Here is a 17,218-nt window from a genome sequence, read left to right as displayed (position 1 = left end):
ACTTTTCTTAGTTTAGGTGTTAAAGAAAATGAAAAAAATGTCCGAGCTAGCTATATGCCTCCAAAAACATAAATTAATTGATTTTTTCGTTATTAAGCCCAATTTTATGGCTATTATAATGAAGAAAGTTTGTTTTTTAAATTAACTGTGTACCCTTAATACAAAAAAGCAACTTTGCCATATATTTTAAAGAATATCAAATAAATACCACAAGGTATTACATAAACATGACTTAGTATTTCATATTACAGAACTGATTAACAGTTTGACCAATAAATGTTTCACTCCTGACATAATACACATTATTACCGTAACTTAGACTTTAACTTAATCTTGTGATCTAAACAGAATGCAAGTGTTATAACACCTTAATTTATTATTGCAATGCAGAAAAGAAGCAACTTTTTAACAGTTTTGATTCTGAAACTTTGATATTTTTACATTTTTAGAACAACAACGATGAATTTGATTCAAGAAACAACAACAGGTTTTCAACTTTGAGTTAACTTACGAACAGTTTTATAAGAACAGCTCCTCACAGTGCTGATTTGTTACATATCAAAGTAATAATGTGCTATTAATAGAATATAACCATGATAACTTCTGAAAACATAAAAATGTCAAAATGTTTCACTCCTGACACGTTTGTCAACTTAAACACTAAGAATGAATAGTTCATCCTGCACTTTCAAGCTCTGGTATATTGAACTCCATTTTGATTCCACTGCAAGGCAACAGTTTAGGCTGAGTTAGAGTTTGTTAAGTATCATTTAGTGACTGCCAGGACACACCATTGTTTGACTATGTTTGAACTCCCGGAAAGCGTCAGTGTCTTCTGGAGGATCCTCAACTGTACTTCCGGTTCATCAACCTTTTCAACCTGCAAAATTATGTGAACTTTAGCAATTAGAGCTAAATATTACATAAGTCATATTTTATTACCTTAACATATAAACTTGATTATTTTATATTATTTGAAGTGTCAGTTTCTACTATCGTAATTAAACCCCCTGAACATCAAAGTTGTAAGGTGGGTTAACTGGTTTCAGGTTGTCTGACTATCAGTCTGTTTATCTGCCTGTCTGTCCATCTGTCTGCAGACACAACCTTGTGCTCACCAATTGTTACCCCAAAAAAACTCAAGTTGTAAGGGGGTATACTAGTTTCATTTTGTCTGTCTATAGACACAATCTTGTGCAAATCAACTCTCCTCATCCCCTTGACACAACTTGATGAAACAAACTTCACAAAAGTGAAATTTAACAACTGTAGTTGTACATGGTGCAGGTTATGTTCTCTTTCAGAAAAAAAAAATATGCAGAGTTATGGGACTTTGTTGTTTTGTTACTATACTATATACATAGTCTGCATGATATGCATTCTTGTGCGTGCATAATCTCCTGAACCCATGCACACAATTTGAAGAAACTTAAGACAAGTGATCAGTAAAAGTAACCCTAGTTGTGCATGGTGCTTGTTAGGTTCTTTCAGAAAAAAATACTGCACAGTTATGGGACTTTGTTTTTTGTTTATAAACTATATACATACAATCTGCAGATGCAGTCTTGTGCACTCCTAAAATCCCTAACCCCTGCATACAAATTTAATGGAACTTCACTCAAGTGATCAGTAAAAACTCTAGTACAGTGAACGGTGCATGTTAGATTCTGTTTGATAAATATTCTGCAGAGTTATGGCACTTTGTTTTTTGTTACTTAACATACACTCCACATTATTATGCAATCTTGTGTGCATCAAATTGCAATGTACTGTGTCATTGTGTGCAGGGGAGTAGGGTACATTCATCAGCTTCAGTGATAGCCTTAGTGTTTTTAGTATTACCTTCAACAATGATACTGCTTGTTTTCTACTTTTCTTTTATCCATTCTCTCTGTTTAGATTTCATTCTTTCATCTACAACTTTGTTTGATTTTCTTCCTTTTCTGACCAGCTCTTTTGACTTGTTTCTGGTTTTTTTTCAGTTTCGCATTTTCAAGTAGTTCTCCATCCTTTTTCAGCTTTTGTAAATTCTTCAAACTCTTTCTGTGGATGTTATTCTATTGGTTTCAGTCTTTATGTTCTTCATGATTTTTGTGATGGCTGGAAGGCTAACAATAAGTTTTTTCATCTTGGCTGCTTCATATTTGCTCTATAAAATGAATGTATGCAATTTTACCATTTTAATGTCAGGAGTGAAACATTTTTACTCATGCAAGAAAGCATGCTAAAAAGAAAAGATATATGCTGTAATTTGTTATTTTCAGCAATAGGTAAATAGATTTGATAAAACATAAACAGGAAAAACTTAAAAGTAATACATAAAAATGTTTTACTTTGTGGACATAGATATTTATAAGATATATTTTCTACTGCTAAGCTATTAATGTATCAATTTCAGTTTATAGAGCAGTAAAACACTTACCTTAAATGAACTAGTTTGTAGTGATATCCTCCATTCATCAACCAGAATTTTAAAAAATGCCCAACTGAACAGTGTTGCTTTTTAATATGCTAGTTTTAAGAATAGCACCAAAATTGAAAATAATGTTTCACTCCTGACATATACATACGAGCCACGTACTCCATACAAAAACACAAACTTCACTCATGACTGTCTTTTATGATTGCCACACTACACACACTATTTGGAAAACTGCATTTGGGTACATGTATGTTTTATTTTCAAACACGGTGCCTCATTAAGCGTAAATGTTTCACTCCTGACCAAATTTGGGTCCACTGCGACACACCGTGTTAAAAATAGTTTTGGGAGATATTATGATTAAATTATTACTTTTTTAAGTCAATTATATGTGTTACTCTATAATAGTAAGTGTAGGTTATGAAATACTATTAGTACCAACAATTTGTAGTCATTTACATAGATTTATACTGATTTTTTATGGAAAATAACAGAACCGCCCTCATTCCTTTTCAGCCTTGTATTTTGTCTAAAACATTCTTATATTATCCATAGTTTTATGTTATCTTTTAGTCAAGACATTCAACTTGAATAAAAAATACATTTTTTACTATCTCATATACATTTTGACATTGAAATAGTATTTTGAATTTTAAGCTTTTCTTAAAGTGTCACACTTTTTTGTTGCACTCCTGACATTTTTGGCATGTTTTTCAGACAACTTTTTTTTCTGTGAAGCAATCTTGACCAAACTTTACATACAGCTCTATAAAACCAGTTTGCATTTTTAGACAAACAAATCAGCATCTAATAATGCATAATGTGATACAGTCAACTCGCCAATAGAGAATCACTGCCAATAGCGGGTCACTTGAAAATAAAATGTGAATCTCTCTTATACATATCAGAGTACACAATGTTTAAGTATCCAGTAATATAAACTTATCACTTAGCAATTATTGCACAAAAGAAGATGGATCTAATCTAATGAGTTTGAGTTCCATGAGTAAATAACTCTTGCAACCATGTTTCCTGACTTGGATTTTAGCAGTCTTGAATTCTTGAAGTAGAATATTTTTGAGCATACCTCACAGTTTCTTAGATAAAACCACACAAATTTGGTACCATTTTGAAGAGTGAAACACACACATTCATAGGAATAATATGATTATGAATTTTAGACTGACTTTGACGAAAAAAAGTGCCATCAAGCAGAGGCAGCCATTTAGCCAATAAAGGGTCACCCATATCAGGGATAATCAAAAGATTGTTTATTCTGCTTAAAATACAAATCAATGGTTGATTTGATGTAATAATGGTTTGAACTGGCACATTTAGATAAATGAATAAGGTTCTGTGCATCAATATTTTTATTTTAGTTTTAGATATAGCTGGTGCTAATTATGCTTAGAAATACAACTGTGAAAACTAGCGCTATATTCCTTTTACCTAGTATCACCCTTTTGAAATGTAAACATACTGATTCCCATTATATTCTGCCTTGAAATGTTTATTTCCAATACCACAGTCAAATTTTGTCAGAAAAAAGACTATTTTAATGGATAGAAAATATGATAAACTAGGTGACCCCCTATTGGCAAAAGTGACCCCCTATTGGTGAATCGGACAGGTTTAAATATTTCATCATAACTTCAGACATAAAAGATAGATTCAAATAAATCAAACATTTAAATCAATGTGAGTAATAGTTTTAAGTGTTAGTAAGTTTAGATATCATGAAAGTCTAAAAATTCTTCACCACATGCTAAAAGTGTTGATAGTGACCCGCTATTGGCGAGTTATCTGTAGTAGTTTAAGAAAAACTAAAACTAGCCATTTTTTTTAAAACAGCCCACATAGAACTTTGCTCTAGGAGAAATGATTTCCCTTGTTTTTCTTATAGGGTAGGGCCTGGACCTAGGCATGAGCCGAACCGCTGTGACTGTGTTTTTGATCAGTCCCTGGTTTATTCTTTTACGTCTTTGGTCATATCATATGTATTCGCGAACCAATCGTATAATTTATAACATGCATAGTATAGCGCAGATAAATTAAATTATTTCGGCAGCCATTATTTCAAATGGTCTTACAGATATAAAAATATAAATAAATACAAAATGCTAGATCCAATCGCCTGTACTAACTTCTCTCTTCACATTCAACTTTTCCGCCTTCCTTCGTTAATCACGTGACATCACGAGATAAATGCGGTCTGCCGAGAAACACTAAATCTAGGTAACAGACAACCAATTGTTTTCCTCTATACTACTGTGCAGGGCTCACGCTGGCCTCCAAAAAGTAAAAGCCAAACTTTTGAACCTTTAAAAAAATTATAGCCAAAACTGATGCGGACCTTTGCGTGCAATATTTATAAAATAAAAAGAACAAACAATATGAATTAAGGCACCGCCTAGCATGGGGATTTATCTTTTAAATATCCACTTACAAAGAAATATTCAACACTCTAATGAAAGTGATTCGCTACAGACATAACGTCAGTAATTCGGTCGAAAATGTGCTTCCGTTGTATAGTCGAAAGAAGTCCATAATAAATAGATCCTAATTTTTCTATTTTTTGCGCAAATTCGTGTAGAACGAGTGCTTTAATCACCATTTTTCACTACTAGGGTATATTCTGCATGAAATGAGACGGTTTTCATGTTTATACACCCAACATGGCAAGTTTTGCAGATCGAAACCGGAAGTAGGTGTTTATTGCGCGGACGAGAGCAAATATGCGCCATTTTTAGGGTAGCAGACCACAACTGACTGGCATTTCACTAGGAACTATATAACCCCCTATTTTCTTTTCATTTTTTCGTCAATTTGTGATAGAACTTCCATGAAAAATAGGTGTAGGAAAAAGTGATGTTCTCTAAAGATACGTAAAGACGACCTGAAGTTGCCGTTTTTTATATGAAACAAAGAAGGATTTGAATTACTGACCTTTAACCTTATCGTATTGAAGCACTTTGCTGACTTGGATCACCCGTGATCAAACCAAGAGACGCTTATTAAAGTATAACACTGGCGATACGGCCGACCGAATCGGGTCAAATTTTCAAACGACCACTGTTGATTTCTCAGACTTCGAATCATATATCCCTTCCTTCTCCGTGTAGAAAATACTAAAAACATTAAAAAAAGACCATTAACATTATAAACAAACGATCTGGTAGAAAGTTTTTCACGACACAAATTTTTATCCTTATTCTTTCTGTTTCATACACCGGTAAAACGAGATCTCATTCAGTTCCCACGAGATGTTGTCGAGATTCGCTCTATATACATGTACCTTTCAACTTGCCGATCTATTTATTTTTATAGCCTTTATTTTTATAGCTCTGGTTTAACCTTGCTAAAGATGAAAAAGTTCCATTCATACGAATATTTCATTCATAGGGGGCAAATTAATTTACCTTCATTCTGTAATATTTTCTAATGTTATCTGAAAGGATAACAGAGAGCTGTATAACATAATCATTTACATTCTTCATCACGTAGAAATTATAACATTCTATGTATTTTGGACAGCTATACATATTTATATAATACCATACATGTTATTACTGTTCTGCTGAAATGGTAGGACTATTTCCGGGGCGATTGTTTACTGGTTGCTTGTAAGCAGATCATATTAAGTGAATCTGAACCGTATTGTTAACTCTGGGGCTAATCGCCCCAACAATGAAAAAAATAGTTTACTTAGTGTCAAAGCAAGACAATTTCAGTCTGATTTTAAGGTTAAAACGTTGGTATATATCCATAAATCTTCCGTCAAACATCATGACTGCAATCAAAATTTCTGCACTGGATTTAAATTTAAATAAACCTTGATGACATCAATCTGCCTGATTTCCACTGTTTGAGATGTGGACTACGTAAAGTAGCAACAGGCGGTACGAAAAATAACTGAAACACGTCTTTATTTTCTTAAATATAAATCGGGGCTATCTGTGAGGAAACTATTTTAGAAGAAAAGAGTTAACTTTCAAAAGAAGTTCAGGCTATACACATTTTATAATGTAGTAACGCGACACCACAAGGCAACATGACACCAGATCGGACAACGTGACACTTTCCCGAGATTGTTTTCGTTTTAAAGAACTTTGAAGTATTAGATTTTGATCCTGTGTTACCTGATGCACACTGTGGATTATTACTTGAAATGTGAGTGAACTTTAATTACACGGACTCTTGTAATGATGGTAATGTGTCTTCACATTTTGAAGATGTTAAGAAACATATATGGGTCAGTTCCTTGAAGGACCAGTTTGTTGGACAGTTGCTGCTGTAAATAGTAATCTTGTTGTAACTCGCAAGTTAAATATAAACAGGTCATCAAAGAAAACTGCAAGAAAGTCATGGTTTGACTCTGAATGTTCTTCTGCTCGAGGTACATATTTACGTGCCAAGAAATTCATATAGACGTAATAAATCACAGAATAATTTTAATGATATGGTTAGTAGTAGTAGGACTTACAAAAAACTTATTAATAAGAAGTTAAGACAGTATCAGAGTGATGTGAATAAGAAATTATTGAATTTGAAATCATCTTATCCAAAATCTTATTGGAGTTTGTTAAATAACTACTTTTCTGATGGTAAGGAAGTGTTTTCAAAAATATCTAGCGAGGTTTTTTATGAACATTTTGTATAATTGAACCAGGATATTCATGGCTCAGGTGAGAACGATTTTGAAGAATTAGATTTTGACACTATTGCCAATAATAATACACATTTTACTCTGTAAGAAATCCATACAGCTGTTAATAGTTTGAAAAATAATAAAAGTCCATCTTTGTTTGATAACATACTTAATGAATATTTTAAATATTCCAACAGAGCAATCTTTCTGCCTCTTGTTTGCAAACTTTTCAATGTCATACTGGATTCTGGCATTTTTCCAGACTTGTGGAGTAAAGGAGTTATTTTGCCTATTTATAAGAATAAAGATGATATTAAAGACCCAGATAATTATAGAGGTATAACTATACTTAGTTGTTTTGGCAAGTTGTTCACTATGGTTTTGAATTCAAGGTTAAATATATATTTAGAATCTCATAATATATTGTGTGAAGAGCAAGCTGGATTTCGTAAGCATTATAGCACTGTTGATCATATCTTTTCTTTGAAAGTGATCATAGACTTTTGTTTAGCTAAAAAGCAAAAACTTTATTGTGCTTTTATTGACCATAAAAAGGCTTTCGACTCGGTAAATAGATAAGAATATTGTTAACTCCAGGCTTAAAGACCAATTTGTTCCAAAATGGAGAAGTACACTAACCAACTTAAGTAAATGTCTCAATTATCGTATTTATAAAGAGGATTTTTGTTTTTGAAAACTATTTCAACATTTTGTCATTGGATCTGCCTAATACGTTTTGTAAATTTAGGTGCATGAAACACAAATTACCTATTGAAAAGGGAAGATTCTTTAATATAGACAGAAATCTTAGAACTTATAGTCTATGCAACCAAAATTCTTCAGGTGATGAATTTCATTATCTTTTTATAAAAGTCCAAACGCTGTCAAACTTTCACAGCTAATGAACAGTACCGACGAAGTAGTGTTAATGAAACTTTCAATCTTTTGTAAACATATCTTGTCCATTATGCAAATAACTGTCGTAAAAACTCTCATTCTCCGTTTGTATTACTATGTATATATAAAGAGGATATTTGTTTGTTTCGGTGTGGGGTGTCTTTCGCGAGTGAGCACCAGGTGCGGTATTTTCACAAGTAGCATAGCTACGAGTGGGGATGTGGGATGAGGTGTTTGCGAGTTGAGATATTTTGGTCGTGTGTGTGGAGCAAGCAAATTTTCTTTAATTTTATTGCATGTTTTGACTAATTTACCCATTTTATAGTTTCGTACCAGTGAAAATATATTTGACTTCTTTTTTCACTGCGAAAACTGCCGGTTATATCTCACTATTGTTCCAAAATTTCACTGGAAAACATACAATAACTAATATGTCATGCTGTCACACTTGAATATCATCGTTTTTGCCACATTCATTATTTTGTTACTGGTCAGATGCCCTTAAAGGGCCTTGACTTTATCAATAAAACTTGAAACTTGACAAAATTGGAAACTTGACACAATATCCGACCTCTTTGTTTCCATCCAAAGTTACTTCCCCAACCTCCCTTGACGCCATTTGCAAAATAAAAGGGGAAATCACTCTAACCGACCTGTTTTACCAATCCAGAGCTACTTCCCACACCTCCCTCGATGCCATTTGCAAAATAAAAGTGGAGGTCACTCTAACCGACCTCTTTGTTTCCATCCAGTTACTTCCCCTACCTCCCTCGACGCCATTTGCATAAGAAAAGGTGAGGTCACTAGGCGACATCTGCTTCCATCCAAAGTTACTTCCCCTACTCCCTCGACATCCATTTGCAAAACAAGAGCTCGTCGAACACGAAATGCCCCCCTTGATGCATTCAGTAATTGCACAAGGAACAGAAATTATATGCTCACTGTAAACAAAAGTTCTACCATTCTAATTTAATCTGACCTTGACCTTTAACCTATTAACCTAACAAGAGATTACAGAGTGATCTTGGAGCCATCCACTGAGCCATTTTTGAATGTTTCAAATTTCAAGACTAGCTCAAGGTCAAAATTAATGTCAAATTTCATTTCGGTACAAAAACAATGTGTATGTGGTCCAAATTTGAAAGCTGTGGCTTGAAAAATGTGAAAGCAGGTCATTAGATCAATTTCAAGGTCAAAGTTCATTTCGGTAGACAGAACTATGCATGTGCTTCAAATCTGAAGGCTGTAGCTTGAGAAATGTGAAAGTAGGTAACAGGCAAAAATCAATGTCAAATTTCAATTCAGAACACAAAAATATGCATGTGGTCCAAATTTGAAGCCTGTAGCTTCAGAAATGTGAAAGTAGGTCACCATGTCAATCTCAAGATCAAAGTTCATTTCGGTAAACAAACTATGCATGTGGTTCAAATTTGAAGACTGTAGCTTGAGAAATGTGAAAGTAGGTCACTAGGTCAATCTCAAGGTCAAATTTTATTCCAGAACACAAACTATGCATGTGGTCCAAATTTGAAGCCTGTACCTTCAAAAATGTGAAAGTAGGTCACTAGGTCAATAACAAGGTCAAAGTTTTTTTCGGTACACAAACCTATGCATGTGGTCCAAATTTGAAGACTGTAGCTACAGAAATGTGAAAGTAGGTCACTAGGTCAAGATCAAGGTCAACTCATGTCAAGGTTCATCTTGCCACTCAAAACTATACATGTGGTCCAAATTTGAATGATGTAAGTTATGGACATGAAGGTTCTAAGTTTTTCCCTATAAAAGTCTATATGAACCATATGACCCCTGGGGCGGGGCCATATTTGACCCTAGGGGAATAATTTGAACAATCTTAGTAGAGGACCACTAGATGATGTCATATACAAAATATCAAAGCCCTAGGCCCTGTGGTTTTGGACAAGAGGTTTTTCAAAGTTTTTTCCTATATAAGTCTATATAAACCATGTGACCCCCGGGGTGGGGCCATATTTGACCCCAGGGAAATAATCTGAACAATCTTGGTAGAGGACCACTAGATTTTGCTACATACCAAATATCAAAGCCCTAGGCCCTATGGTTTTGGACAAGAAGATCAGAAACAGTTTTAACTGTTCCTGGCCAATGTGACCTTGACCTTTGACCTAATGACCTCAAAATCAATAGGGGTCATCTGCTGGTCATGGCCAACCTAACTATCAATTTTCCTGACACTAGGCCCAAGCGTTCTAGAGTTATTGCCTGGAAACCATTTTACTGTTCCATGTCACTGTGACCTTGACCTTTGACATACTGACCTCAAAATCAATAGGGGTCATCTGCTGGTCATGACCAACCTCCCTATCAACTTTCGTGACCCTAGGCCTAAGCGTTCTTGAGTTAACATCCGGAAACAGTTTTACTGTTCAGGGTCACTGTGACCTTGACCTTTAACATACTGACCTCAAAATCAATAGGGGTCATCTGCTGGTCATTACCAACCTCCCTGTCAACTTTCATGATCCTAGGCCCAAGTGTTCTTGAATTATCATCCGGAAACCGTTGTACTATTCAGGGTCACTGTGACCTTGACCTTTGACATACAGACCTCAAAATCAGTAGGGGTCATCTGCTGGTGATGACCAACCTCCCTATCAACTTTCATGATCCTAGGCCCAAGCGTTCTTGAGTTATCATCCGGAAACGAATTGGTCTACATTCCGACCGACCGACAGACCGACCGACCGACCGACCGACCTACCGACCGACATCTGCAAAACAATATACCCCTCCTTCTTCAAAGGGGGGCATAATAAAGAGGTCATTCTAACCGACCTGTTTTTGTCTCATGTGGTTCTGGGACAATCTGTGTATGAAAAGAATTGGAACCACTGCCTTACCCTTGCATGATCGTAAGAGGCGACTAATAGGTTTTGCTGTAACTCTGTGATTCCAGCAGGTATACAAATTTTGATTCCATACCTCATATTTTTAGTTCGATGTAAATGAGATGTGAAACCAAAATTTGTAGTCCTGTTTGGCGCCATATAACCTATACTCTGTTGGTGTGCCGTAAAACTAAATAAATAAATGTTTATGTTTCCATCAAAAGTTACTTCCCCTACCTCCCTCGATGCCATTTGCGAAATAAAGGGGAGATCACTCCAATTGACCTCTTTTTGAATCCATCCAAAGTTACTTCGCTTACCTTCCTCGACGCCATTTGCAAAATAAAGGGGAGGTCACTCTGACTTCTCTTTTTTTCCATCTAAAGTTACTTCCATTACTCCCCACGATGCCATTTGGAAAGTAAAGGGGACTCTAACCAACCTCTCTTTAATTCAGTCCAAATTTACTTCCCCTACCTCACTTTATGCCATTGCAAAATAAAGGGGAGGTCATTCTAACTGACCTCTTTATGTTTCCATCTAAAGTTACTTCCTGTAGCCCCCTCGACGCCATTTGAAAATAAAAGGGAGGTCACTCTAACCGACCTCTTTTTCCCAATCCGACGTTACTTCCCCCTACCTCCCTCGACGCCATTTGCAAAATAAAAAAGCTGACTTCTCTTGTTTCCATCTAAAGTTACTTCCCTTATTTCCCTACACGACATTTGCAAAATAACGGGTAGGTCTCTCTAACCAACCTCTTTTTTCCAATTCAAAGTTACCTCCTCCGATGCCATTTGCAAAATACAGGGGAGGTCACTGTAATCGACTGCTCTTATCTCCATCTAAAGTTCCCCTGACAACTTTTTCAAAAAACATGGGAGATCACTCTAACCGACCTCTTTTTTTCCAAGCCATGGTTACTTCTCCCTACCTCCCTCGATGCCATTTCCAAATAAAAGGGAGGATACTTCAACTGATCTTTTTTTCCATCCAAAAGTTACTTCCCTTACCTCCCTCGGCGCCGTTTGCAAGTAAAGGGGACTCTTTCTAACCAAACTGGTTTTACTTCCAGTCAAAGTTACTTCCCCTACCACACTCCACATCATTTGCCAAATAAAGGGGAGGTCACTCTAACCAATTTGTTGTTTTCATCTAAAGTTACTTCCCTTACCTCCCTCAACGTCTGCAAAATAAAAGGACGTCATTCTAACCGACTTCTCTAGTTTCCATCAAAAGTTACATCCCTCATCTCCCTCGAAGCTATTTGCAAATTAAAGGGGAGGTCACTCTAACAGACCTCTTTGTTTCCATCGAAAGTTACTTCCCCTATCTCCCTCGACGCCATTTGCAAATTAAAGGGGAGGTCACACTTACCATCATCTTTCTGTTTCCATCCAAAGTTACTGCCCCAACCTACTTCAACACTATTTGCAAATTAAAGGCGAGGTCACTCTAACAGACCCTTTGTTTCCATCCAAAGTTACTTCCCCTATCTCCCTCAACGCCATTTGCAAATTAAAGGGGAGGTCACACTTACCAGCATCTTATTAATTCCATCCAAAGTTACTGCCCCAACCTACTTCAACATCATTTGCAAAATAAAGGGGAGGTAACTCTAACATCTTTTTTCCAATTCAAAGTTACTTCCCCTACCTCCCAAGACGCAATTTGCAAATTAAAGGGTAATTCACTATAACCGATTGCTCTTATCTCCATCTAAAGTTCCCCCGACACCATTTGCAAAAACGCAGGAGATCACTCTCACCGACCTCTTTTTTTCCAGTCCATGAGTACTTCCCCCTACATCCCTTGACGCCATTTCCAAATAAAGGGGAGGTTGGTCAAACAACCTTTTTTTTGTTTCCGTCCAAAGTTACTTACCTTACCTCCCTCGACGCCATTTGTAAAGTGAAGGGGACTCACTCTAACCAACCTTTTTACTTTCATTCAAAGTTACTTCCCCTACCTTACTGCACGCCATTTGTCAAATAAAGGGGAGGTCACTCTAACCGACTTCTGTTGTTTCCATCTAAAGTTACTTCCCTTACCTCCCTCGACGACATTTCCAAAATAAAAGGAGAGGTCACTCTAACAGATCTCTTTGTTTTCATCCAAAGTTACTTCCCCTACCTCCCTCGACGACATTTGCAAATTACAGGGGAGGTCACTCTGACTGCTCTTACCTCCAACTAAAGCTACTTCCCCTACATCCCTTGATGCCACTTGCAGAATGAAGGGAGGATACTCTTACCGACCTCTTTGTTACCATCAAGAGTTACTCCTCCTACCTCCAACTATACCATTTACAAAATAAAATGCAGGTCACTCTAACCAACATCTTTTTAATTCCATCCAAAGTTACTTCCCCTACCTCCCTTGATGCCATTTGCAAAATAAAGGGGAGGTCATTCTAACCGACATCTTTTTGTTTTCATCCAAAACTAGAGCTGTCACAGGAGTGACAAATTAAACCCTCACAATAAGGCCTTGTCACAGAAGTAAGCAAATGTCAAAGTCCAACTTGTTCTATATTTAATGATGTTACACCTGTGTATCAATCAAAGCACTGAAAGTACTGGAGGATCGATTGTCTCTGAACAACACAGAATGTACACATTACGTGTAAATATCAGGGGAACCTTTTCTAGTGTACAAATGTACACAAAGTTTGACATTTAACCATATATGTGAACTTTACTTTTGATGTAGGGACGCATTTGCTTGCCTTATGCATTCAGTAATCATATTTCACCATCCTATAACATATCACAGCAGTATCTTGAATGGTAATCGAGAAGTAGATTTTAACACAAGAGCTGTCTGATGACAGCGTGCTCGACTATTCGAAGAATTGATTGAAGAATGGGGTCAAAATATTAACATAGATATTCAGACAAAAGAAAACAAGAGCTCCGCAAAGCGGGGCAATATACGCCCGAAGGGTTACATCATAGGATGGGAGCAAAATTTAAAGAACTTGACTGTTGTAGCCCCAAGGACTGGAACAACAAAAGGAAAACTTCAAAAAAACAAATCTAAGTCCACAAAAAAAAAATTCAAAGTCCATCAAAAAAATCGTTATCAGGTACAGGTATGTCAAAATACACCTAAAAATTGGAGGTACCATCCATGTTGTACCACAGAAAAGTGGTCTCGGTTTTTGCCTACGGCCAACAATAAAAAAGTTACAAATTAAGCTATTTATAGTAACATAAAAGGGACTTAATCTATGGCATGGAACTACTTTCTGCACTATTTTGTTCGGTTTTTCTGTATTGTTAACTTTGGATTGATTGTGAGACAATCAATCCAAAAATGATTTAAATCTGTCAACCCTGCAAAAACAGTTCTACTGTTCTGGGTCAATGTGACCTTGACCATGACCTACTGATCTCAAAATCAATAGGGGTCATCTGCTGGTCATGATCAACCTCCCTATTAAGTTTCGTGATCCTAGGCCCAAGCGTTCTAAAGTTATCATCCGGAAATGGTTTAACTGTTTTGGGTCACTGTGACCTTGACCTCTGACCTACTGACCTCAAAACCAATAGGGGTCTTCTGCTGGTCATGACCAATCAATAGGGGTCAACTGCTGGTCATGACCAACCTTCCTATCAACTTTCATGATCCTAGACCCAAGCCTTCTCAAGTTATCGTCTGGAAACAGTTTAACTGTTCCGGGTCACTGTGACCTTGACCTTTGACCTACTGACCTCAAAATCAGTAGGGGTCATCTGCTGGTCATGACCAACCTCATCAACTTTCATTATCCTAGGCCTAAGCGTTCTCAAGTTATCATCCGGAAACCTTGACCTTTGACCTACTGATCTTAAGTCGAATTTGACCTGTATTTTATGATGTTACACAGTCCTGTATACCAAAATATTTGATCCTAGGCCTAAGCGTTATCAAGTTATCATCCGGAAACCGTTCAACTGTTCCGGTCATTGTGACCTTGACCTTTGATCTACTGATCTCAAAGTCGAACTTGACCAGTATTTTATGATGTTACACCTGTGTACCAAAATTATTCAAATCTGTCAAGCCTTTAATGAGTTATTGTCTGGAAACCATGAAAACCGTGTAAAATTCATCATGTGAGGAAGCTTTCTAATTAGTTTACGAAAGGTCGGCAGGTTTACCCCACCAATAAATGAAACAATGTTAGCTAGGGTTTTCCTCCACCATCATAGGTTACCATATGACCTAGATTGCGTCTGTGTGACTCTAAATCCAACAAGAACCAAAAAATTCTGTTTATAATACCATGTAATTCAAAATAGTTATTATTATTATTATTATACCACATTTATATAGCACTCTTTTCATGCACTTGTACACGTTCAAAAGTGCTTTACAGAATAAATTGCAAAAGTACAAACAAATACGTATACAAAGATAATGCATTCCACATTAACAAAAATCATGAATGAAAACAAGTATAATTTAAAAAAAAAAAAAAAAAAAAAAAAAAAACAAAAAAAAAAAAAAACTGCTAGCATGAATTACTGCATAGAATCATTTTACTATGCCCCCCTTCGAAGAAGGAGGGGTATATTGTTTTGCAGGTGTCGGTCGGTAGGTCTGGCAGTCAGTCGGTATGTAGACCAATCCGTTTCCAGATGATAACTCAAGAACGCTTAGGCCTAGGATCATGAAAGTTGATAGGAAGGTTGGTCATCACCAGCAGATGACCCCTATTGATTTTGAGATCTGTATGTCAAAGGTCAAGGTCACAGTGACCCTGAACAGTTAAACGGTTTCCGGATGATCTCAAGAAGGCTTGGGCCTAGGATCATGAAATTTGATCTATGGAGGTTGGTCATCACCAGCAGATGACCCCTATTAATTTTGAGATCAGTAGGTCAAAGGTCAAGGTCACAGTGACCAGGAACAGTTAAACGGTTTCCGGGGAATAACTCAAGAACGCTTGGGCCTAGGATCAGGAAAATTTATAGGGAAATTGGTCACGACCCCTATTGATTTCGAGGTCATTAGGTCAAAGTTCAAGGTCACATTGGCCAGGAACAGTTTAACGGTTTTTGGACGATAACGTGAGAACGCTTGGGCCAAGGGTCATGAAAGATGATAGAGAGGTTCATCATGACCAGCAGATGACCCCTATTGATTTTGAGGTCAAAGGTCAAGGTTACAGTGACCCGGAACATTTAAACCGTTTCCAGACAATTACTTGAGAATGCTTGGGCCTAGGATCATGAAACTTGATAGGAGGTTGGTCATGACCAGCAGATGACCCCTATAGATTTTGAGGTCAGTATGCCAAAGGTCAAGGTCACATTGACTCGGAACAGTCAAACCCTTTCCGGACGATACCTTGAGAACGCTTGGGCCTGGGGAGGTTGATCATGACCAGCAGATGACCCCAGTTGATTTTGAGGTCATGAGGTCAAAGTTCAAGGTCACATTGAACCAGAACAGTAGAACTTTTGTTAATAGTGAGCAAATAATTTCTGTTCCTTGTGCAATTATTGAATGCATCAAGGGGGGCATTTCTTGTTCGACAGCTCTTGTTACTACAAGACTTAACATGGGGGTCATTGACCCTAAAGCGCTCACCTGTGTACAAGGCTTCAAGTGTGTTTGTGTAACGCAATAGTACAAGTACAAAGTTAGGTTTCTTCTATGTTAGCTTATATTATATACATGTCACACAAATTTTTGAACTTAGGGCAATAATTTGAACAATTATGGTAAACAGTACAACTCTGACATCACATGCCAACTAACAAGGCTCTAGCTATTATTGATTCAGAGATGAAGATTTTCAAAGTTTATATATAAGCCTACAGTAAGTACATGTCACACACAGGGGCATGACCATTTTTGACCTTAGGGCAATAATTTGGACTATTATGGTAGAGAGTCAAACCCTTATATCACATGCCAAAGCTCTAGAGGAAAAGATTTTTAAAGTCTGATAGCTGAAAACATATTTCTAACCAAAAAGACCCATATGTTCAATGAACTGGAACCATTTGAACAACTTTGAAAGAGGGCTACCCAGAGATCACTTGTGTAAAGTTTCATCAAAATCCCAGTGGTTTTGGAGGAAATGTTAAAGAAATTGTTGATGAAAAGTGACCACACCCTCTGGCAGCCATGTTTTTTAACAAATCAAAAAAATTTGAACATTATTTGTAGAAGGTCACAAAAGGACCATTTGTGTAATATTATTTTAAAACTGGGCTAAACCTTTATACAAGAAGATTTCTATGTTTCTACTATATATACATATAGGGAAAAGTGACCGCAGCCATGTTTTTCGATGAATCAGAATAATTTGAACATCTTGGTAAAGGGCCACATAAGGACCATTTGTGTAAAATTATTTTAAAATCGGGCCAGCAGTTTCACACAAGAAGA

At 36.6% G+C, this 17,218-nt stretch overlaps 1 protein-coding gene across 1 annotated transcript in view; it reads right to left on the bottom strand.

Moving 5' to 3' along the window:
- LOC123547008 (condensin complex subunit 3-like) overlaps positions 1–4,654 on the bottom strand; it is a 166,552-nt gene extending 161,898 nt beyond the window's left edge. The window contains exon 1 of the mRNA XM_053550534.1: positions 4,537–4,654. The gene's annotated coding sequence lies outside the window, so the exon portion shown is untranslated. The remainder of the gene's footprint in view (positions 1–4,536) is intronic.
- Positions 4,655–17,218: the final 12,564 nt, after the last annotated feature.

Source organism: Mercenaria mercenaria, chromosome 9 (assembly GCF_021730395.1).
Source record: "Mercenaria mercenaria strain notata chromosome 9, MADL_Memer_1, whole genome shotgun sequence".
NCBI classification, from domain to species: Eukaryota; Metazoa; Mollusca; class Bivalvia; order Venerida; family Veneridae; genus Mercenaria; species Mercenaria mercenaria.
This window is presented reverse-complemented; position numbering and strand designations above follow the sequence as displayed.